The 24,244-nt window shown below is 39.9% G+C and overlaps 1 protein-coding gene across 1 annotated transcript in view; it reads left to right on the plus strand.

Moving 5' to 3' along the window:
* The first annotated feature begins 554 nt into the window (after positions 1 to 554).
* Positions 555 to 24,244, plus strand: part of LOC124266361 (probable G-protein coupled receptor CG31760) — a 259,647-nt gene continuing 235,957 nt past the window's right edge. Inside the window, exon 1 of the mRNA XM_046701172.1 lies at positions 555 to 713. The gene's annotated coding sequence lies outside the window, so the exon portion shown is untranslated. The remainder of the gene's footprint in view (positions 714 to 24,244) is intronic.

Genomic DNA, 24,244 nt, shown 5'->3' on the forward strand with positions numbered 1-24,244 from the left:
CTAAGTTGGACAAGATGACGGATCGGTCATGTGTTTGACAAGTAAAGGACAGCTCCTGCATCAGACGCCGAATCTTGTGGTTACTGGGGGAAGTTAAAAAGGGATGCTCTGATATAGTGTTTGCTTCCGAATCACTTTAAGTGGCAAACTGTTATCGGCTCAATCGCAAGTTGGCAATGACACAATTATCAGTAAAATGATTTGATTATTTTCCCACGGAATCGAACGGTGTCAAATAACGTGAATCAGAATCTCTTTTTCCACCTTCAGTTTTGACATCACAAGGATCAATTACAGCGGAGGCGATGTTTCCTTCAAGAACGCCGTTGACTCGCTTAAACTAGAAGATCTCCCTTAACGTTTCCCAAGGCAGTTTCCAGGCCTGAGCAGATTTCATCCACGGGCTTGACAAGGATATGTGTTCGTGACGGACACCAGCACGAGAGGAGGTGGTCCCGCAGTGAATAGCCTTGTATCGGCGTCGCTCATTGGCTACGACTGGAATAACCTCGAACCCAGTATTGCAAGTGATGTCCCATCTTGAATAGTGTCGGCATCAGTGCTGGGCATAGATCGATGTGGGTGAATCTAAAGCAGACGGACAGATTAGATTTATCGTTAATAGACCAAGGGATCTACTGCTTTGTCAGAACTCTTCACGGAGATACTCCAACTTGAAATAGCGAAAAGAGGAGTAACTTTTCTCTCTCCAGGTGAGTTTTACGGCATCTGTGTTTTATTGATCTATGGTATTTGTATAGTGATTGTAATCGTGGGTGACTTGCTTTTTAAACTTCAAGCACGGCGATGGTAAGCAGGTCGATACATAAAGATTTCTCTAACATGTCCAATACAGGGATTCTATTGAACGTTTGTTGAAAAGGTTGCAAGGTAGGAGTGATAGTATTAACTACAGTTGACACAGCTTGCTAACCTTTAGAAAACATGCTTGAACGTTGATCGACCTTCTCCAAGCGTCGAGTGCTTTGAAAACATTGCTTTTTATCATCAACAATAAAAACAAAGACGACAGAATAACTTTCAACCCCATCATTTGTTTTGTAACTAAATTAACGCGCTCGTGATCTGCACGCAGAAAACATTTTGAATAAAGCATAAAAACGATTAGGTTCAAAAGTGTCATTTTCAGTTCTTTTCTGGCACAGGAACTGTTCGAATTAGAATCCAATTAGGCATGAATTAACATCAACTTCAAACAGTTGAATCTACGACCGCATGCAATTCGCTGCTTGAACGCGAATCTGTGCAAATGAAAAAGTCAGAAGTTTCGGATTTCAAAGCGAATAGATCTCCTCCCTCACAAAGAGGTGAATAATTGTTATTACTTCCCTCTCTTACACTCAACCGCAGAAGAGCCCCTCCTAACCAGTATTCCTTTAAGAGCATATTGGGAGTCCGTATTTCAGGATTTAGTGGTTTGAAATGTTTATGGCTGAAGAGACCTGACTTGAAATCTATGACGTATTTACATTCGCATGGACAAGGTATCGATATTTAATATAAAGATGAGTATTAGTTCGTATTTCATTAATATCTGGGTTTGATATGCCTTATAGGCGATATGGGAGATCGCCTCTGCTGTCGCTGACACGCAAAAGGCTTGATAAGATGACTTACACGCAAGAGAGTGGGATTTTCCAGCCTTTCCATGACTTTCAACGACGATCGTTAACCTATCTAGCACTACATGTCTAACGCTTGAATTTGCATTCACTAATGGGCAATGCCGAGTGGTAGTATACACTCTGTGAGAATATGGCAGTTCCAAATTATTCCCGATCATCCTGTAATTGATACGTCGTGGTGAATATGAAGAAAATAGGGTAGAATATTTATCCTCTTTGGAAATGGTAAATGGTTGTATAAAAAGGGGCTAAATTCTATGTAAAATGTTATTTAGGTTGATACTGGATAAAGATTCATTGGAACATTCAACGTTCCTCCGCTAGATTGCAAAACCTAAGATGGCTTTATGAAAGCTTAAATATCACGAAGATCTGCCGTTGGCATTGCACATCGAGCTGAACTAGTGACGTGGATATCGGCCAACTGAACAGCTTCTGCTGATCAATACCGTTAAACGCTTCACAGGTGTCTAGATCGACCACTTTTAGTTTAGTTTGCCAAGACAATAAAAAATGTTTGGAAAGACTTAAGAACACAGCGAAAATGGTTATATTTAGATTCTGGCATCGAATTTTCAAGCAAGAAACGGTTACCTCTACTAACGCTGATGATTCCTGGTATCGGTAACCACGCAACAGATGTCCATAGTTGACAAGTGAACACCCATATAATCATAATATAAATGGTATATCACCCATGGTGTAAAACAATGCTGTTTTCAGTGATATGTGATATATTAATCATGTGAAGCTTCACATTTATTTAATCAAACGTTGTCGGGAAAGGTAGAACGTACCTGGTCATGCGTCGTGTTTTCCCAATATCGTCAGACAACTGTAAAATGTGATGAAAGCATGTGTATATCGCACTTGCTACTTTGGCAAATAGAATTAGAAAATACATGAAGATATACGTTAGAAATTTCGAATATGCCTTCGAAATTGCTGTTCATTTGAGTTAAACAAATTGACCCCTGGTATAAAATCCTGCTTATAAATGTAGCGAGGCAAAATGATTTATGCTTTCTATAATTCTTAAAAAATATTGAAGTATCTATTGAGAATTTCATATACCATATTTATACGCAGCACTCTCTAACACCATAGCTATACCATGTATAGTTAAACTATCTCTTATACATCCATGTCATATATTCCTATACTGCAAGTACAATAAATGTGTTTACCTACAACCCTCCATAGCTAACAGCAGTATTATCTATTATAATAAGATATATATTTAAAAACAGCACTCTGCCTATCCAGATAAACAATCAGTACAAATATCCAATTTCTATGCATAACCCAACTTAATTTGATCGACACCGTCTAGTGTAGGCATCACTAGTGTTTTTTCCATACAACACTATACCTATCAAGAGCTATAACACTGGGGTAAATCCCATGTTTCATATTTACAATTTAGAATGATCATTCATCAACCTGGTAAATTGTTATTAACACATAAAAAGCAATCCTACACTCTTGGAATGCCTAGTGATAATCCGTGCATATAAATAAGCACAGTCATTGTGTCATTGACAAGATATCTGAAATGTACATGCGTCAATAGCAGCCATTTACCAGCCAGGTGTTATTGAACGGATGTTAATCGCCCACAAAGTCTCGATGTTAAGGGCGGAAGACCTCGCCGCGCCTTCCCTCCCAGACCGACAACCATACACATACACATGCACTTACAATCAGTTCAGTCTAAGACGGTTGTAATTAAACCACCCACTCTTAGCGAGTGCGATTTACGTGTAATAAAGTCCATGTTTTAATCACATGTCGTGCAAGAAAATCTGGTGACGCTCTTCACGGACTCCATATCCCGGTACCGTTGTCTTTAATTAAGTGTATACTCCAATCCAATTTCGTTTATTTCCGATTTCTGTTCCATTCGTCTGAGTTTCTCTTTTTGAGTACACCGGATATGAGTTTGTCTATGGTCGATGTTACCGATGTCGACCGTGTCTACATTTAAACATAATCAAGGTCTTCGAGGGCAGATCGTGTATATGTCTGCATTAGGTTGATAAGAGGTGATTGCATGTTTGTTTGAAATATAAGATGTTTCTTCTGACCATATGGCCGTTATAACGGACATGTTTTGGTAAATAAAACATGCACATTAAAACGTCAGCCATATTTCACTTGAATAGACAGACGCTAAACCAGTCTTTATCGAGCTTGTACACGGAAATATATTTCATAGCGATCGTAGTATGCGACAGATTCCTATCTCTTCTATGTAGTTGCGTCTATGAAAGGCTCCAGATTTGATTGATACCGTGTATATTGATTTGAAATGAGCATCGACAAAATGACATAAGGTAGAGTCACGTCTCGATGGGATGTATGTGAAATCGAAACCACACGCTCTGCCCGTTAGAGCCATTTGCCATAGAAACGGCAGTCGAACTTTAATGCCACAAATGCCGCCTTTACTATCTTTACACAATTGGACGTAAAGTAATTGATCATAACTATCCTCAATATCGTGATTACGAAATCATGGAAGGCTAGGAGACGTTATTTCCATGATAAATGGTTTACTATAGCTACTTGTACCAGATCGATGGAAAATTGTTTTTCATTCCTGTGGTATAGTTACCAATTTTAGATGCATTTTTAAAAAGATTGCTGTATTTTGTTGCATTGTGATTCCCAATTTACTATTAAAACAGTAATGCGATTGCAAAACTTAACCAATTTGGAATGATATTAAGTGACGGTTGTACAGATTTAATAACATTTTTGGTGTGTTTCGAAATGATTACTTAATGTTTGTCTACGTGAACCAGAGTGAGTGAACATGGTTTTACACCGCGTTTAGCAATATTCCAGCAATATCACGGCGTGGGACACCCAAATGGGCTTCACACACTGTACCCATGTGGGAATTCGAACCCGGGTCTTAAGCGAAACAAGCGAACGCTTTAACCACTAAGCTACCCCAATGTCCTTACGTCAACAAGAAATATATCAGAATTTGAATGTTATAAACAGTAGTTGTCATTCAGACACCATTAACATCCCAGAGCACCATACGTACCAATGTTTATATCAATAATTAATTGATAATGTTTGTTGCCGTAGATCATTTCTGGAACAATTTCTGGTGGTATAAAGTGATGCCAACACCAATATAACGTTACAAATTTGGTCGTGTATTGAAATAAAAAGGTTAAGTTTTTATTGGTCTAGTTTCCAAAGAGGAATTAAGTATAGAGTTTCTGTTAAAGCAATGAATATGATGTAAATCGTTGAAAGAGGTAATAAAGCTGATTACATTTGTATATATTGTTCAGAACAATGGCATTCCACGACACTTCAAACATCCTTGAGTTTAAAATACAGCCGTTGTTGTCATGCAGGTAATGGAATGTTAATGTTAACGAATACCCTTTGTGTCTTCCCTTTCTGATCATTTCGCCCAGCGTTATACATTTCTAACACATTTTACCCCATATGTTCCTATCGCAGTTTAAATGCAGTACTAACATATCGTAAAGTCAATGGTTTTGGGTATGCAGTCATGGATTACTTTATACAATACGCGTGTTATGGCCCTTATCAGAGAGCCTAGGAACTACTGAAAACGCCTTGACTTACTCCCGTGCTTGTTAACTGGACGTGAAGGGCGATTTCCACATTCACATTTCATGATAACAATTTCAGAAACACGCTTTTGAAAAGCCTTTGTGTCTTCCCTTTCTGATGATTTCGCCCAGCAGTTTAAATGCAGTACTAACATATCGTAAAGTCAACGGTTTTGGGTATGCAGTTATGGATTACTTTATACAATACGCGTGTTATGGCCCTTATCAGAGAACCTAGGAACTACTGAAAACGCCTTGAATTACTCCCGTGCTTGTTAACTGGACGTGAAGGGCGATTTCCACATTCATATTTCATGATAACAATTTCAGAAACACGCTTTTGAAAAGCATTTGTGTCTTCCCTTTCTGATGATTTCGCCCAGCGTAGTACATTTCTAACACCTTTTATCCCATATCCCTATTTCATTTACAAATGCAGCACAAACTATCGTAAAGTCAATGGGAACAGGTGCACAACTATGGATTACTTCATGCAATGCTCGTATTACAGTCCTTATAAGAGCGCCTAGGAACTACTGAAAATTGTACCCTCGCCCCTTTAAGAGCGACTGTTTCAAAACACACTGGATTACTCCCGTGCTTGTGAATTGGACTTGAAGGGCGATTTCCACATTCATATTTCATGATAACAATTTCAGAAACACGCTTTTGAAAACACACCTAATTGTATTACAGTTGCATGATATCATTTAAATGTCGGCTGTAGATTTGCGTTGGGAAATTCGAATATCGGGCTGTAATTGTGTTGATTCGATGGAGTGCATTTGGGTCAGTGCTTTACATGTGCCACAAATCAAACACAGTGCAACGGAAGCAATGGCAATTCCCATGTGTTTTATATCACATATGCATGTGTACTTATAGCATTACACTTTAATCAGCTGTAGCTCCAAATCATGTATATTTGTCATGGATTTCAACATCTGAATGTTCATTCTGTGTTGACGGATCCCTGTCAGCAAATAACGACATCACTTGAACACCGATCGTGTATTTGCACTGTCAGTTCGTGCCCACAGTCATTAATACGATACAGAAGAATGAAGCAAATGAAGGTCAGGATTAATTACAAAAGCACTAGCCTACATCGATGCACATTGCAGTTTTTGTCGGTCTAGACACACTGGGATGTCAATGTTTATTTCATGTCACTTGCAATACATATCAAAATCTCACACACGTATATCCCCCGAGTTTGTGTACGCCGATGAGGATGCGGCACGGTGAGTCCTGCAGCATCAACTGATTCAGAAACCTATAACACAGGCGAAGGAATCATTGTCCGAAGTACGCTGCAGTACAGATATCACACCCAAGGGAAATAACTCCGATTACTCTTGCAATGACGCTTTTGTCATTTAGTTAATTATAACCCACAAGTATTTCTTCTTCTTTGTATATTATGATGCTATCAGCTAAATTATTTCTGAGATGATAGGATTTGTTAGAAAAATGGAGAAAGTTGAAAGAGGCATTTTGCGAAAAAACACTCGCTCTGTAAATTCTGCTTTGTTCTTCGCTAAAAGAAACCTTGACAAGGCTCTTGGTTCGATGAAAATTAATTGAAATCGATTTTATTTGCGCGGCTTTTGAAATAGAATTCCGCTTTATGTCGACAAATTGTGTTTATTGTCGTAGACAGCCGCTTGTAAGTTAAAGGAGATCGTTCATTGGAGATGAGATGGACTGGATTATTCAATCAATACCGTGGTCGTACAGACAATGGTTGTAACTCTACGATAGATGTTGTACTAAAGCAGAGAGCGAGGAGTCTTTTAGTCACTCCGGCGGTTCCAATGCTGTAGGAATCCTGGTTTCGGTTGTTTTCCGTCGGAGTGATTTCAAAACCATTTTCCAATGTGGTGTTAGATCTTTATTGTTTAGCCAGATGTCTTTCCTAGTGTAAGTAAACAGTCAATGATAATATTCAGGGTATCCGTGCTGTTGGTGTAATATATAGTTCATGGTTTTCAGCCAATTCTGATAACGTTGATCTTCATATTGAAATACCGTCGTTTCTATAAGCTGCGCTTAGTGCTATTCGGTGGATCAGAATCGACAACATTAATAATTGCATCTGTTTTAAATGATGTGTTTGCTCTTGAAGTGGCATTTTAAGATGTGTTTGTTGTAAATAGATAGTAGGTACGTGTCTGTAAGTAAAGCCCATCAAATCTATTTCAGTTTATTGCAAGACAGAGTTATTCTCATAAGACTGACTGAGTTTGGTTTTACGCCGCTTTTAGCAATATTCCAGCAACATCACGGCGGGGGATACCAGAAATGGGCTTCACACATTGTACCTATGTGGGGATTCGAACCCGGGTCTTCGGCGTGACGAGCCAACGCTTTAACCACTAGGCTACCCCACCGCCCCTATTCTCATAAGAATCTAAATATAGACCGTCAATGCCAGAGAACAACCAGTCTCAATTATCGGACGGGCGCGAAAAAGTGTGGAAATTATTGAATTATTGAAGGTCAGCGAGGTAGCCTGATGTTTGTACCAGACCTCACCAACATATATTGTCAGTTTCAAGCATGACAAATCTGCATTCTTTTTTTCATGATGAATATATATGGCTAGTTTTATGAACATTGAAACTTAAAAAGCACCATCATCTAGTTGTATCGAAAAAAGCAATTACCATTTACCGTTACTCTTCATCACGTGGGCAAGTGAAGCGCGTATGTCAGTACATGAATTCAGTATGAATTTCGGGCAAGGATACAGATCACCTGCAAGCTGAGATGCCGTATGGGGTTACTGTATGGGCCGGACAATCTGGTAGGGTGATTGGGTAAATTGCATGCTATCGTTCTCAAGTTGCATTTATCGTTGCTCATGATGTCAATCACTAGACTCAATTATTAACGGATCTTCTGGAATTATATCTGAAATAATGATGAGTGTAGCCCTAAATAAATATATAAAACTACAAACAACACAGAATCATAATATGCAATGTCATCCCTATACTACTTGCTTTTGGGATCTAGAATCTTCAGTGATTGCTTTAAGTACAAGTTCCATAAATAGTGGCGTAGTGGTTAATGTGTTCCAGCATGGAATTCTAGTTCGGTTCTTGTGGATATAACAGTATGTTACGATGGTGTCGGACACTATACAGGTAGTATTAGAAGTCTAAAATTTAATTACAGATAAACCAGGAAAATGTCTTGCCGAAACTTGGTACACGAAAGACATAACCTTTTCCATAAAGTTAGGAAATCACGGCTAAATGTCTGATATAAAATTCTTATCAATACAGTGCCACGTGCATTTTCAATTCTAATCCTTGGTACTCTGACACATGACCTGAATTTGGATCCATATCTGAATCCAGTTCCTGATCAGTGTGATGCTAAAATTGTTATTTTTTAATTATTTAAAAAGTGTTGGAAGTAAATTAAATCTAAATTTTCAAATTCAATCATAATATACGTTTTATAGTTCAGCCGATCAAATATCCTTATTAAATACCGTGATGAGCAAATTGAAATGGAACGACAAATCCTGTGAATGCTGGGATTGTCAACAAATGGACGATGAAGACTGTGTGTATAGCTGCATTGTCCGCTGTAATGTAGAGGTCATGCTGAGTAAACATAATAAACATCCAGACTACCAGATACCATTACCAGGACTGTTTCAGATCCTCTTTGCATTGCCTCATCGCAAGTGAAGAGCGATTTATATTGAGGGAACAAAGAATTCAACCCAAATCTCATTACAGGAACAAAGAGAGTAAATCGAACGCGTTCCCACAGCTATGTGTAATTTTCCATGTGGTTACACCAGTATATAGGCTAGACATATATAGACTCACTTTGAGACAATGGCACATTTGCCTTGGAACCGAGGGCAATAGGCACTGATTCGATATTTGATAACAGTAGCTCATTGATGTGGTACCGGTGGACATTAAGGTGGACGCGGTCACATGTCAGCGTGATGGTTAAATGACATATATTGATGTCATTGTCACGATATAACTTCAGATATTGAGGAATAGATAGATAGAGTCCCACCAAAGGACGCTCGTCTTTGTCAACCTGAAGCACAAGCTTCTGGATGAGCAACAGGGATACTTTGCTTTTAGCAACTGTATTCTTGGAATCATTGACAATGGCTCTGACAAAGAAATCCCGTTTTTTGCTACTTACGACTCTGATGTTCAACAAAGCTATTCTGCTTACGCTTTTGTGCGGTATGAGTAGGTAGACTGCTCGTTTGGGTGAATCCATAAATACAATAAATATGCTAGTAGGTTGTAGAGGCCGGGAGACCGGTTGCTTAGTGTGGAAATAGGAAAAGCAATGTCATACTGACATTAGATAAACTGACTGACTGAGTAAAGTTTTACGCCGCAATATACCAGCAATATCACGGCGGGGGACACCAGAAATATGCTTCACACGTGGCATTAGACAAACAGATACTGTTTCAAGATAATGAGTTCATTTTGTTTCATTAGCTTTCATCGCACAATGCATGTGCCGTCTTACATAATATTCATCTGCTACTTTGAAATTATTTGGAGAAACGAATTTGTCCCTTTTTGAAACCGGTACGTCTTGTTCCAAATGTCATTTGACAAATATGCACTCACTTGAAAACGTCCAAGTTGAAATATTACATAAACCACCGAAACGTCAGATTCAAGACATTTATCTCAAACATTATAATAATTCTCAAATAAATTGGTTTATATCTTGAAAACCCAAATGACCTGCGTTCATGATCCAATGACAATTCCGTGGCTTTAAAGTGCACAATTTCCATAATGCTAAAATATAACCCTGCCATCCATCTAAAAATATCCCTTGGACAAAGTGATTTAAGTTGAGAAAATATTCGTGATTTAGTACGTCCGTCTTTAACGCCAAACGCACAAGGGGCACTTCACTATCAATAAAACTGGCAAAATCTCCTATAGTAAATTGATGCGAGTTAGTCTGTTGAAACTAAGAGGTCTTAAGGACTTTGTCTTGTAGCAACCACAGCAAGGGTCTGCCTGTATGAACCCCTGGCGACACAGCTCACGGTAGACTAATACTAATTGTTTTAGATGCGAGAAAATCACCGAGTCTCCAACACATTGATTGTTCTGTCAAATTTTGATTGACTGGATGAAAAATAGCACTGATTATGAAGATGGTATTCAGCCCTCGGAAAACGATTTTCTGGTGGCAAATTTCTGAAGAGTCTATCGAGGAATTGTCTATTTGGCCAGAGAGCCAGGATCCCGATGGCGTGGTGCTAGTAGTCAAGGTCGCTGGATCCCCACAATGCTGAATATTAATATTTGAACATGACTTTATATTGTAGCGTATCTAAACTCAATAACGTACCCGCGAAGGGATGTATATTTAAACACGAATCAATTACTGCTGTGATAATATAATTATACGTATCCCATGGTCGAAGCAAAAATCAACAGAATAATTGTCTATCTGATATAGAGTCGGAGTGATGGGAGAAGGTGGAAGTTTGTGACAACAATGACGAAATATTAAATTAAAACATTTTAAATGCGGTTTTTTTGTAAATGATATCGATGTATTTACGTAAACCCAAAGGAACGTATATTATTTATAATTGAAAGAAATCAATAACAGGAATAATGTACCGCTTTATGCCTCTGGGGCTCTGACATGGTGATAAAGCACAGTCCATGGAATACTAATAGATATTTCCTTGTAAAACGGCGAACGGCTACAGACAGCACGTAACAGCTGGCTCATTTCTGACTGTTTTAAAAACGTAGGTTTATGGATTTTTAGTTCCAAACGGTGTGCGTGAACGACAAACCGAAGATGTATTGTGTCATTTCCTGTCAAAAGCATGCCCCTATTCTTCCAGACGGTGAATTGAGAGCTCTTGGAACACTTTGCTGATTGTAGTCGGGTGCATGAATCGGCATGCCATACATCACGACGACGTACGACATCCTTTTCACCATGCGTTGGCGTAAATGGTGTTCACTCTTAATCTTGTCTCATGATATACCACTTTTGTAATTTTAGTGCAGTAAGTTAAGACTGTTCACAATCCATCGCTGCCATTGCGGTTGTAGTGTGCAGATGTCATTTGATATTGAACTGACAAAATATTATGTATATCGCATGTAGTCAGAGTGGGTGTATCGACCGCAGCTCGGAAGAGATTTATGGTTGTGAATTCAATTCAGGCGAACGATCATATCATTTCAACTAGGTTATGGCGAAGAGACGATTTAACCGACTTTTCCTGTGGCTATCGTTGTCGTTCCACTTCCGCAATATCGAAACCGCATGTACCTCGAATGTTTATTTACTGTAAGTATTTGATTCTGTTGTGAAGCTTGAAACTTTGAATGTCAGTAACTTAATAACTTCACAGTTGACTGATAAGAGGATATAATTGTTAGTGAGTTTAGTTTTACGCCGCACTCAGCAATATTCCAGCTATATGGCGGAGGTCTGTAAATAATCGAGTCTGGACCTGACAATCCAGTGATCAACAGCATGAGCATCGATCTACGCAATTGGGAACCGATGACATGTGTCAACCAGGTCATTCGAGCCTGACTACCCGATCCCGTAAGTCGCCTGTTACGACAAGCATGGGTTACTGAAGGTTCATTCTAACCCGGACCTTCACGGGTTAGAGGATATAATAGCAAGAGGGTATAATATTATAGGGTAATGCTATTTTTGAGGGCATTATCATTTGCAGAAGCCTGAGGTATTCCATTAACTGCCCGACGAAGGAGGGCAGTTGATAAAGACCGAGGGCTTCTGCAAATGATAATGCCCTCAAAAATAGCATTACCGTTATTATTGCTAAAATACATGGAATTTGTGTTGAAAAGAAAAAGGAAACAATGAAGGAATTTGACTGTAAGTTTACCCAAAACCAACTTCTTACGGGCTTGACTGCCCGAATGCAATTACGTCATCGAACAATTCAAGTGACGTCACAACAGAAAATGACGATATTCGACCTTGGCCTTTGACAAGACCATAGCCTGCAACATGACAAGCTATGACAGTGTTCGGTTTTGGTCCATCAACAGTCTTAATAGTGCAATTGTTAAGGTTAGCACCAACAAGAAAGCCAATATTACCGCTATTTAAAGCGGGAATTTGGGTTGCTTTGACTTGTTTGACCCAGAATATCTGCCAGTCGAAAGCCACTAATGTCGAACTATGACGTCACTTGACAACAGAACTGATAGTGGCCCGTCGTTAAGGTTGAGCGGTCCAATATCATTTGCAGCGGACCGCAAATTTCTGATAACAGGAGGGCTGTTTCATGATAATTCCAGGTATTTTAGCTATAATAGATGTTGTGGTAGATACCTGGTCGTATCATTATTTAATGAGGATTACAGTTTGTTTTTAGTTTTAGGTACTGTACATCTTTAACAGTACTGATAGTGTCATTTTACGGATTCCCATCTTTGACAGTACTTTGCGATAGTCAATGTACAGATTTCCATCGTTGACAATAATCTTTGAGAGTCAGATTGTACAGATTCCCTTGTTTGATATTCGTTGCACACATTCAAATCTTGGACGGTCATTGTAGGACAGTCATTGAAAAGGTTCAGATTTATAGAGTCACTGTACATATTCCCATCTCTGACATTCACTGTACAGATTGCCATCTCTGACGGTCATTGTACAGATTTCCATCTTTGACAGTCATTGTATAGATTCCCATCTTTGACAGTTATTGTACAGATTCCAATCTTTGGCAGTCAATGTACAGATTCCCATCTCTGACGGTCATTGTACAGATTTCCATTTTTGACAGTCATTGTACAGATTTCCATCTTTGACAGTAATTGTAATACATTCCCAACTTTGACAGTCATTGTACAGATTCCAATCTTTGTCAGTCATTGTACAGATTCCCATCTTTGACGGTCATTGTACAGATTCCCATTTTTGACAGTCATTGTACAGATTTCCATCTTTGACAGTAATTGTAATACATTCCCATCTTTGACAGTCATTTTACAGATCCCAATCTTTGTCAGTCATTGCACAGATTCCAATCTTTGTCAGTCATTGTACAGATTCCCAGTCTTATCAATCAATGTTCATATTACACTTATGGCAGCGCTGATGAGTTTTGTGGGTAATGTGTGGAGAAAATGTCCAACTTTGACGCTTATGTGACCAAACTGGTGTCATTGTGTACCCGTGTTGTTTCATTCTGGCACTTCGCTTTCCTTCGCATGTGTTTGTGACGGGATTCATAGGTGGGACACCTTTTAGTGAACACAGTGTTTCATCACTGTTGCATTGCAATTCCTAAACAACTGTTTATGATATAGTCAGAATAATATAACTGGTTCCTTATGGAATTATGGGGAAGGTTGCATTCATTTACTGAGACGCTATATTCATAAGGAAGTTTCTTGGTATCCTCTTTGCCAGTCATGGGCAGTAATATGGAACAGGGTATATGTTACAAATATTTCCGACTCCGTATCTTCGTAGATTCATTTCCATTTCATCCTTAGGGAAGATGTTCCATCAGCTCTTTGTGATGATCCCCCAAGATAAGGACTGTTTGTTTGTTTGTTTGTTTGTTTGTTTAGCTCAATATCCCAGCTATATGACAGCGGCCTTTAAATAATCGACAAGGGAAATAACTGACATAATCAGCATCAACGAAGTCAGAGAGAATGACCACCAGATTCCTTTGCAAGGGATGCTGAGTGAGTGAGTTTAGTTTTACGCCGCATTCAGCAATATTCCAGCTATATGGTGGCGGTCTGTAAATAATAGAGTCCTGGCCAGACAATCCAGTGATCAACAGCATGAGCATCGATCTACGCAATTGGGAACCTATGACATGTGTCAACCAAGTCAGCAAGCCTGACCACACGATCCCGTTAGTCGGCTCTTACGACAAGCATGGGTTACTGAAGATTAATTCTAACCCGGATCTTCACGGGTGCATGGGATGTTGAAGATATGGTACCAATACAGAATGGTACAGTGTTACCCGTTAATCCAGACGACTGTGGTACCTGTGTAATAGTTGGAACTGCCAAATGTATGTATTAAGGAGTCAAAAATACGATCTCGTCCAAGACGTTCCAAATAACATCCGAAAGCCATGTTTCAATGATAACTGTTTTCGTGGTGTTAGATTATTAAATACCAACCGTAGTCCCTTTTTAGAAGTGTGAATGGTGATTCATAAAAAATTCACCCAGGAACGGTTTCTGTGTTGTATTTACCGATTCAATATGTCCCGAGACGATACTTGTGGGGTCATATGCAGAAACTACGTCAGAATCTTCGATTAAGGGCAATACTCAAGATATGGGTTTGTAGCAGCAAATGACATCATCCAGAATCATATTGAAAATATCTCTGATACTCTTTCTGCAATACGCATTGATTATATGGGCTAAGAGACTGGCAACACACGCCTCACTGTTGATGGAGCACATTTCCTAATTAAGATTATGGCTACACTTTGATACCGATATTGAACACTTTCCCACTTGGAAGAAAGACGCATGACATTAGTTCTCAATTGGAGATGGTGTTTTCATCAGAATTTCATTACTTGTGTGTAGATATTCATTGTGCCTAACCTTATGCAACTGCTGGTGCTGCTGAGTCCAAATTGGCTCAGCACAGCTAGTTTGAAGAACTTATTGGGTGAGAAGCTTCTGCCATCCTCCATGGCCTCATCCATGTCCCGTTGACCCTACTGCACATCTTAGCATGAGAGATCTTCCTCAAATCACCGTCTATAATTGTCTCCCAGGCCACTCTATCACGCTGGTAGTCCTATTGATTTCATCCTTCAAAAGATAAATAGGAGATTGAATCGTGTACATGTTGCTGTTATTGGTTTAAGACATACAACGCCACGACGGGAGATACAGGGTACGCAGGTAAAAAGGTTTTGTAAGCATGTATCTAATGATTCAGATGGTAGAAGTATTGACTTAGCCGACTGATAGATGTACGTGGTATTACTAAGATACGTAAGGACCTAGACAGGTCACTCTGTATGTATGTAGAAAGAAACTTACCTAGCCAGTTGATAGGTGTACGTGGTATGTAATTCAAAGGCATCCGCTTAGATAACGCATAGGTGTACTGTGTGTGTATGTAGAAAGAAACTGACCTAACCAGTCGATAGGTGTACGTGGTATGTAATTCAAAGGCATCCACTTAGATAACGCATAGATGTCTGTGTATGCATGGGTCTGAACTCGTCTGAACACAGTCCGGATATAAGTTTCTGATCGTAATTTGAAACTTTCTCCCACGCATGCGTATTTGTATATTAGGGGCCGATGTGACGTGACACCTTCCCACAGTATCTCATTTATATATCTGTCGTACCATATTACTAATCGGGGGTGCAAATCCCTTTACCAGACATGGTTGTGTGGACATGCATTTAGTGAATCAGAAATGTTTCCAGATTTTCCTTTCCAAGGAAATAACGTTTCAGAGATTGGCTTTCAGGAACTACATGCCATTTGGCTGCTTGTAGTCATGCACATGTTCTCGTATCGTCATCTCGATAATTGCAACAAATCTAGTGTCTAACTCGCGCTTATTTTTGCGCTTCAGATGTTAAACAACAAACATGGTGTCGCCATTTTGAAAATTGAAATCGATCAAGGAAAACCAACGCACATCAGTTTGGCAATATAAAATATGCATGGATTAGTCACACTTTAAACACGGTTAAAATGTGGGTTAAATTAATTACTCTTAATAGTTAAGATCGATCATTAAATGCATACAAATATCTAATTAGCTCCGAAAATCTGAAACGTTTTATGCAAGTTAGCTTGTCACTGTTCTTACGGATTATCCATTACACTTCTTACGGATTATCCATGACACTAGATTCGACATCAGTAGTGTCCCGTGAAGATCAGGGTTAGAATTGGTCTTCAGCAACCCATAGTTGTCGTAAGAGGCGACTAACGGGATCGGGTGGTCAGACTCGCTGACTGGGTTGACACATGTCATCGTATCCCAGTTGTGTACATCGACGCTTATGCTGTTGATCACTGGCTTGTCTGGTCCAGACTCTATTATTTACACACCGCGGCCATATAGCGAAATACTGCTGAATGCGGCTTTAACCAACAAACAAAACATCAGTGGTAATACCAGTGTAAAGTTCAGCATTACACAAACGTTTACTGAATGTTCTCAATGGTAAATGTCTAATGCCCATAAATATTTTGGGGTTTCTTCCCAGATGACACGTCGTAATATAACACATTTGTTTAAAACGACATTACACCTCTACTTCCTCGCTTCTCGAGACGGGGCGGTTGGGTAACTTAGTGGTTAAAGCGTTCGCTCGTCATGCCGAAGACCCGGGTTCGATTCCCCACATGGGTACAATGTGTGAAGACCATTTCTGGTGTCCAACGCGGTGATATTGCTGGAATATTGCTAAACTCACTCACTCAATCACTCACATTCTCACACATATGAGCTATTCTGTGTGACAAATACATGTATGTTCTAGATGTTTCCAAGGCGAACTGCTACACTGTAAAATCACAATGGATACATTGCGTCAAGCCCATTTCTGGTGTCCCCCGGTGTGATATTGCTTGAATATTGTGAAAATCAAACTCACTCACTCACTCATTTCTCGAGCCATTACAAGCAAGCATAGGTCTCTCGAGAGAAAGTCTACGCTTTTGATTGTTATTGTGTACAATGATGGTAATGGATGGTAATTCGATGGTAATGGATTTGGGTATGGGTATCATATCTGTGCCTTGCCCCTAAACGACTAGGAACGTTTTGATAACGTATGTTCAAATCAATTTTCAAGTGTATACTTTCTTTTGAATGTCAGTTTATGTACGCATTCAACTGGGTTCACTGTTTAACGAACAAATTCATCATCGAGGTAAACATGGTCAATGGCGAAACTGTAAACGAGAACGAGGGTTCGTGAAAACCCGTTGTTTGTTGTTTCCAAGTATTAAATCAATGCCAACACCGTGGGGTTCGAGAGACAAAATGTTATGTTGACAACACGTGGTCCTTCTGTGCATCGACAGAAGGACTGTCAAAGTGGCTGAAATTACCAAAGTGATTGAGCTTGTCATAGATTTCAAGGATCTGTACTTTATTATCGGTCCTTGCTCAATCTGTGTTCTGCATTCCATAGCAAACCTGCTTTTTTCAGTGCAGTTGGATTTTGGTGATCATAAGATCAACAGATCATAAGATGAGGAACAGAGCTATCCTCTGGAAAAAGCGATATCATGTTTGAAAATGGTACTGCGTGTTTTCATATGGAAAGTCAGATGTGTTACTTATTTGATTTGAACATATGTTCAAGAATTTGTACATGTATGACAAATGTTGTCAGCGTATAAAGAGTGAGTGATGGTGTTTAGACTAGTGTTAAACGTTTTGCAGCAAAATCAAGGCAGGAACACCATAAGTTGGCTTCACGCATGGTACCTATGTGGGGAATCAAAACCAGGTCTTCGGTGTGACGAGCAAACACTGTAACCGCTAGGCTATCCCGCCGCCCCAGTACAATAAAGAAGTATTATAATGATTCTAAAAACATATTAGTCTGTATGGATCAGACAAGTAAGTGTTAATAAATAACAGCAGCAACAGACAACGACATCGAGTTTATCCACTGATATCAGGTCCCATAGTACATAAAAGGCTTAAAAGTCATGAAAACTGCAAGAACGGATCTGAGGGAATCAGTGATGATAGTGATTTGTAGTGATCTGTATACATGTGCATCACATTCGATCCCTCACGCCCACCCCTCAACCACCAAATGTTTTAACTATCACATACACGCACTCACACACACACTCACACACGTCCACCCCCATCCACGCAGACACACACACATACACACACACACACAAAGGCAGACTCCCATTCACAAACACACACACATCCACGCAGACACACACTCACACGCACACACGTCCATCCCCATCCACGCAGACACACACACGTCCACCCCCATCCACGCAGACACACACGCACAGGCAGACTCCCATCCACAAAGACAGACAGACAGACACACACACACACACCTCCACACACACACACACCCTCATTCTCCCAGACACACTCACACGCCCAACCACATCCACGCAGACACACGTTCACACGCTCGCACGCACGCACGCGCACACAGTCATACTCAAACCCCCTATTTTGAGAATTGCTTTGCATGCAAGTTCCTTAACATATCCATTATCTGCTTTTGCACATCTAATTACCATCCTAGTTCCCAGTGTCCTTCTAATGGCAACACATTTCCAAACTCCAGATCTAAGGACATTGCACATTTATTGTGAAGTGCCTACACTGTAGAAATACAAGTCACTCTTGTATACTTCCAATGTTCCTATGATAACAAACTGACTTATTCTATTGTAATTGCATCTCGTGCAATAAGAATGAAGTTAAAACGAAACCGCAAAAGAGATCACGTTATTCATTGCTTTGTAATTGTTATGAATATGTGATCTTGTACCCGTCTGTAGTGATTTGGGTAATCAATATAGATTTGAAATGAAATTGATACGTTTGACATTTACGTTTCAGTGCAAGAAGTGACGCCTTATGATATGAATGTGATACAGATGTTTTTAGCTGGGCAGACTGATTTCGTCGAAGGTGAAGAACTATGAATAATTAGGAATCATAATGATCTGGTTTCCTTTTTTACCTTGCTGATACATAAGTATTTAATCAAATAGAACCGTTATTCAACTATGTAACATGATTAATAACGGTCTTTCGAACGTTACGCTCTGAACTATATGAGACTGTCACGTTGTTGAAACCCTTCCCTTGCAACAGCTCATATACTCTGTACAATGTTTTACCATCGTTAATGAATGTTTATGATTTTTTTTCTACTTATCTATATTATTTATAACATAAAAGGTACTTGTAATAAATTGCAATGCGAGTGCTTTGTTTTAGCTGAAACTAATGTGTCACAGTTTCTAAGGGCCTGTTCGATTATTGCGAAACTGGTTTTGGTTCCTGAAACTGGTTTCTCCTGTCATAAACGAGTGTCTAGTTTCGGATACATCGTTTCAAAGTGAAACTAAATTCTATTTTTATAAACGAGTGGATGGTTTCACCATCCGGTTTCAAAATGGATACCCAAAAAATGTCCCAGCTACTATATATGAGGAACGAATTGGATTGCAGCATATTGTTTTGTTATTTTATCAGTGAATTAAGAAATAATAAAGAGACAAGATACTTTGGAAGCGTATATGTAATGATACTGTTACAAGGTATTATATGTATACAATTTACATAAAATAGTCATGTTCAGTAGACTGGGGTTTTGAATAATATTTTCCTAGTTCTCAGTTGGTTTTTATCATTATTTTGGTCACAGAAACTGCTGCTCTATATTGCCACCAAGGTCAGCTGACCTTGGCGCATGAAAATGCAGCTTAGCGTGGTGGTTTCCACCATGTTTGTTATGAGAGAACGCGAAACCGAAACTGCGAAACCTGCCTCGGAGATTGTTTCCAAGTTTCAGAACCCAGTTTTTGGTTTCGACATAATCGAGTGCATGGTTTTCCAGAAACCCAAACCGGTTTAGCATAATCGAATAGGCCCTTAGAAGACAGTGTCAGTGCATGGCAACACAGTTTTCAGTGTTTCACTCGTCAATGATCCAGCTATATGGGAGTAGCTAAGGACAGTGTTCAGTTCCTTACATGGGCACAATGCGTAAAACCCATTCCTGGTGTCTCCCGCCGTGCTGGAGTATTGCTAACAGCGGCGTAAAACCCAATTCACTCACTCAGTAGAAGGGAGACCGGCATAGTTTCATACCAATGAACTCACATATTACATATCACACACTGCATACTTTCTCCTGCAACCAGCCTGAAAGACAACACCGTCTGACAATCACCACGAGGCATCTGTCCGGGCCCTACACAATTCATAGGCTACTCGACCCTTTTCATCACTCGCCAGGGTGTCAACAGTAGGAATTCATAGAGAATGGAGGAACGCATTGCATACCGGGATGTACTTATGATGGTGGGGGCTGTGCGGTAGCCTAGCGGTTAAATCGTTCGCTCGTCACGCCGAAGACCCAAGTTCGAATCCCCACATGGGCCCATTGCCTGAACCCCATTTCTGGTGTTCCCCGCCGTGATATTGCTGGATTCATGCTAAACTCACTCACTTACGATGGCTGTGATTTCTGCTACTGATGTACATCGAGACCTTGTTGCAGCGGTAGGCATCGCTCTGTCGCTGTGTAGAGTTTTAGTGTAGTGCTACATTTCAAGCTCACAAACCTGTGACGTCACACGATTGGCGATGTACGTCATTGAATGAAAGCATGTCTTTTAGAAGGATAGATTGGTCAACCTAAGAAGCAGTGAATAGGAGGTAAGTGTGTATATGCAATGAAAACCACACATTATAGTGTACATCGGATACACCATCTAAAACCGTTGTTAATTAAACCCTTGTAAACCGGACAGTACTATTGAAACCATTTGAATGAACAAATTTAAAAAATAAAGAATTACAAATAAAAGTAATAAAAGGATATTTTCGTTGGCACATAAACACGTTCCCATGAACAGCGTACGGAATATCGGGGTTCCGGAGTAGCAAGGTCGAACTGTTAATCCTCGAAGAAATTAATCACATGTCATTCACCCCTATAGTGGCATATATTTTTCAATTGGTGCACGGGAAATGCTAGTGTTTCAAGCTCACTGGGTGTCCTCGCTGCAATGCATCTTGAATTGGCATTCTATGATTGGAATCAATCACCCCGAATGTTGCGATAATTAGAGAAAAAGACTGACACTGCCTTTGTCGGTTAACAGTACAGTGAGTGAGTGAGTGAGTGAGTGAGTGAGTGAGTGGGTGAGTGATTTGGGTTTTAGCAATATCACGGCGGGGAATACCAGAAATGGGCTTCACACATTGTGCCCATGTGGGGGATCGATTCCAGGCCTTCGGCGTGACGAGAGAACGCCTCAACCACTAGGCTACCCAACCGCCCTTAACAGAATAGTTATAATGGACAATTCTGATGGCCAAAGAACAAGTCATATTTACAGATGCTCACCTGGAATATTACTGGATATCTTGTTATAATTGTTTATTTAGTGTCGATGTCAATGCTCTGTAATACAAGAACGACGTCATGCTCATGCCGACAAAGCTTTCAAATGACAAATGTAAATGTTACATGCCATAATGTCGTCATTTATGCATTTATTCACTTTACGAAGACCACGTTGTGTAAAGAAATTGTATGTTATATCTGATGAGCATTGTTTTGTGATTTCAAACAAACATATGATTTATATAACTATGAACGGATCTCACTTTGGACAAATATATCTGGGAAAGGATCCATAAATTCTGGACGAATTTGATCATAGGGAAGAATATGTTTTCACATATGGTCATTCATGCTATGGGGACAAGTTTGTTTATATTTTCGGAATCAGAAAGACGCTGCTGATGTGACATTGACTATTGAATTATTGCTTGTAAGCACTTTCCATCACGCGCGTTCTCAAGGGTATGATGTAGCTTGAATAAACCCGCGTGGGAGAAGTTTATTTTCCTATTGTTTCCGAGCTGGTTTATTAGACCAGAACCTTTAATGCCAACGCAGTCACTTCATCGAGACAAACCAGCGGCAGTGGGAGATGTAGGCGGAAAAGCACGGTTGCCTGATCCTTAAGACGTCCATGATCCGTGAAACAGATGAACTTATGTTCTTCGACCTTGACAAAGTAAATATTTCATTCTGTAACAAGCCAACACATTAGTTAATAAGATACACAGAAACGCGCGACTGGGTCTGTTTCATTCGTTGCACATGATTCAGCAAATGTTAACAAGTTGTTGTTTACTGAGCTCTTGTGAAACGTTTGCTTTAAAATTGAGTTTCGATTTACGTTAATAATTGACGTCTGACCCTAATGCCCTGCTTATGTTGGGGCGCCAGTGTTACGTGATATTGTGACGATAAAATATGTATCATCGACAGTAAATCAATAGTTTTTTCAAGGAGAGGTATTATGACACGAATGGTCATAGACTTGTCTGTAAAAGCAAATGTTACATTGATTACCAATGTGACGAAGTTCCTTTACAGACAGCTTTGGCAGGCTGTCGAATTCTGGAGATTGTTGGTGGATCTTGCAATGTAATTAAAGGCGACAAAACTTGAGAAATGTCTGGTTTTAGTCCGACGATTCCTGCCACACTGGTAGCACCCTCATAAACACACGGAAAGGCAAGTCAAGTTCACTAAGACCAACATGGGAACACATTGTTAAAGTGAAAATAGGGATCTCATTGGAAAGTAATTTTAAAGCTTCCATAAAACAGCGTTGTCTTAGAAGCATTTCAGGAACCGTTCCGTAAGACTGTCTGTGGCACGAAATTTCCAAGGGAATCACGGGAACTCGTTTATATGATGTTTCGCCAAAATAACCGATGTTTTTATTTTTTAACGCCGCGCTCAGCATTATTCCAGCTTTACGGCGGCGGTTTGTAAATCCTCGATTCTGTATCAGACAATCCGGTGATCAACAGCAGGAGCATCAATCTAGCTGAGTACGTAACTGGGATACGATGACATGTGTCAACCAAGTCAGCGAGCCTGACCACCCGATCCCACAAGTCGCTTCTTATGAAAAGCATTGGTTGCTGAAGACCAATCTAACCCGGATCAATCAAGTTGGCATATTATGTTACTACTACCTGAACATAACATTGAATGATCTGTGGCAATAAAGCATCTGGATCTCCACCTCTGGATGGCGCGTGAAGATCCGGGTTAGAATTGATCTTCAGTAACCCATGCTTGTCGTAAGAGGCGAGTAACAGGATCGGGTGGTCAGGTTCGCTGACTTGGTTGACACATGCCATCGTATCCCAATTGCGTAGATCGATGCTCATGTTGTTGATCCCAGTATTGCCTGGTCCAGACTCGATTATTTACAGACCGCCGCCATATAGCTGGAATGTTGCTGAGTGCGGCGTAAAACTAAACTCACTCACTTACTCATCATCTTGGTTCAATGGACGTTGTCTGGCATCTTTCTCTGAAAAACTTAACATACGTTTCAGATACAAACCTCTCTAAACGGCTTTCATCCTTGTAATCAATTTGTCCCTGGTATATGATAAGGACACAATGCTTCTGGAATCCGTTTTCAGATTCATTTCTCCCAGAACTCAATGAAAACCCTGATTAAGACCAAAACCAACAATCTGGACATTCGACAACGTGATATTCTTCCAATTGCTCCCACAATCACAATATTTACAATAACAAAAGCTGGGAACCTAATTCCTCCTGGCCTAGGTATTCCCTCAGACCCAGCTGCATCTTCATCCCAGATACAGCTATAACAATATCGCGCTTCTTACACACCATGGGCAAATGGTGATTACCCTTGATTTACTGCTTGCCCAGTGGCTACCAGTGGCCAGATGATAGCTGGTCACTTAGGGCCAGGGACGGTCTTACCCTAATTATCAAATGATTTTAGTTATACTCTTTGATTGCTTTGGCTTAAGGTCAGAGGGAGATTTATTCCTATGTAATTATCAGCCACTTGCTGTCCGGAAGCTGACTAAGAAGCGTGATGATTCTCAGCAAATTTAAGCTACCATATTACATTAACCCAAAATTGGTATGATAGGTGCGATTTCGGAGTTATTTGGGTTATTGACAGGCCAGAAGCAAGACTTAATTGTGTATTTTGTCCTTACAACAAAATTATTCAATCATTTTAAATGGTTCGACGTTTTATTTACAATGATCATGGAGGGCTGCCCATTTGAATTACGTTAGGCGTTATAAGAACGTAGAGAGCGCGTTATTTCGGTAATGAGCATGGAAGTTGGTGCAGAAATTCTGCAGCTCAATAAAATATTCCTCTATTC

The sequence above is a fragment of the Haliotis rubra genome, unplaced genomic scaffold (genome assembly GCF_003918875.1).
Source record: "Haliotis rubra isolate DU_JTF1 unplaced genomic scaffold, ASM391887v1 Scf125, whole genome shotgun sequence".
In the NCBI taxonomy this organism is placed as follows: Eukaryota; Metazoa; Mollusca; class Gastropoda; order Lepetellida; family Haliotidae; genus Haliotis; species Haliotis rubra.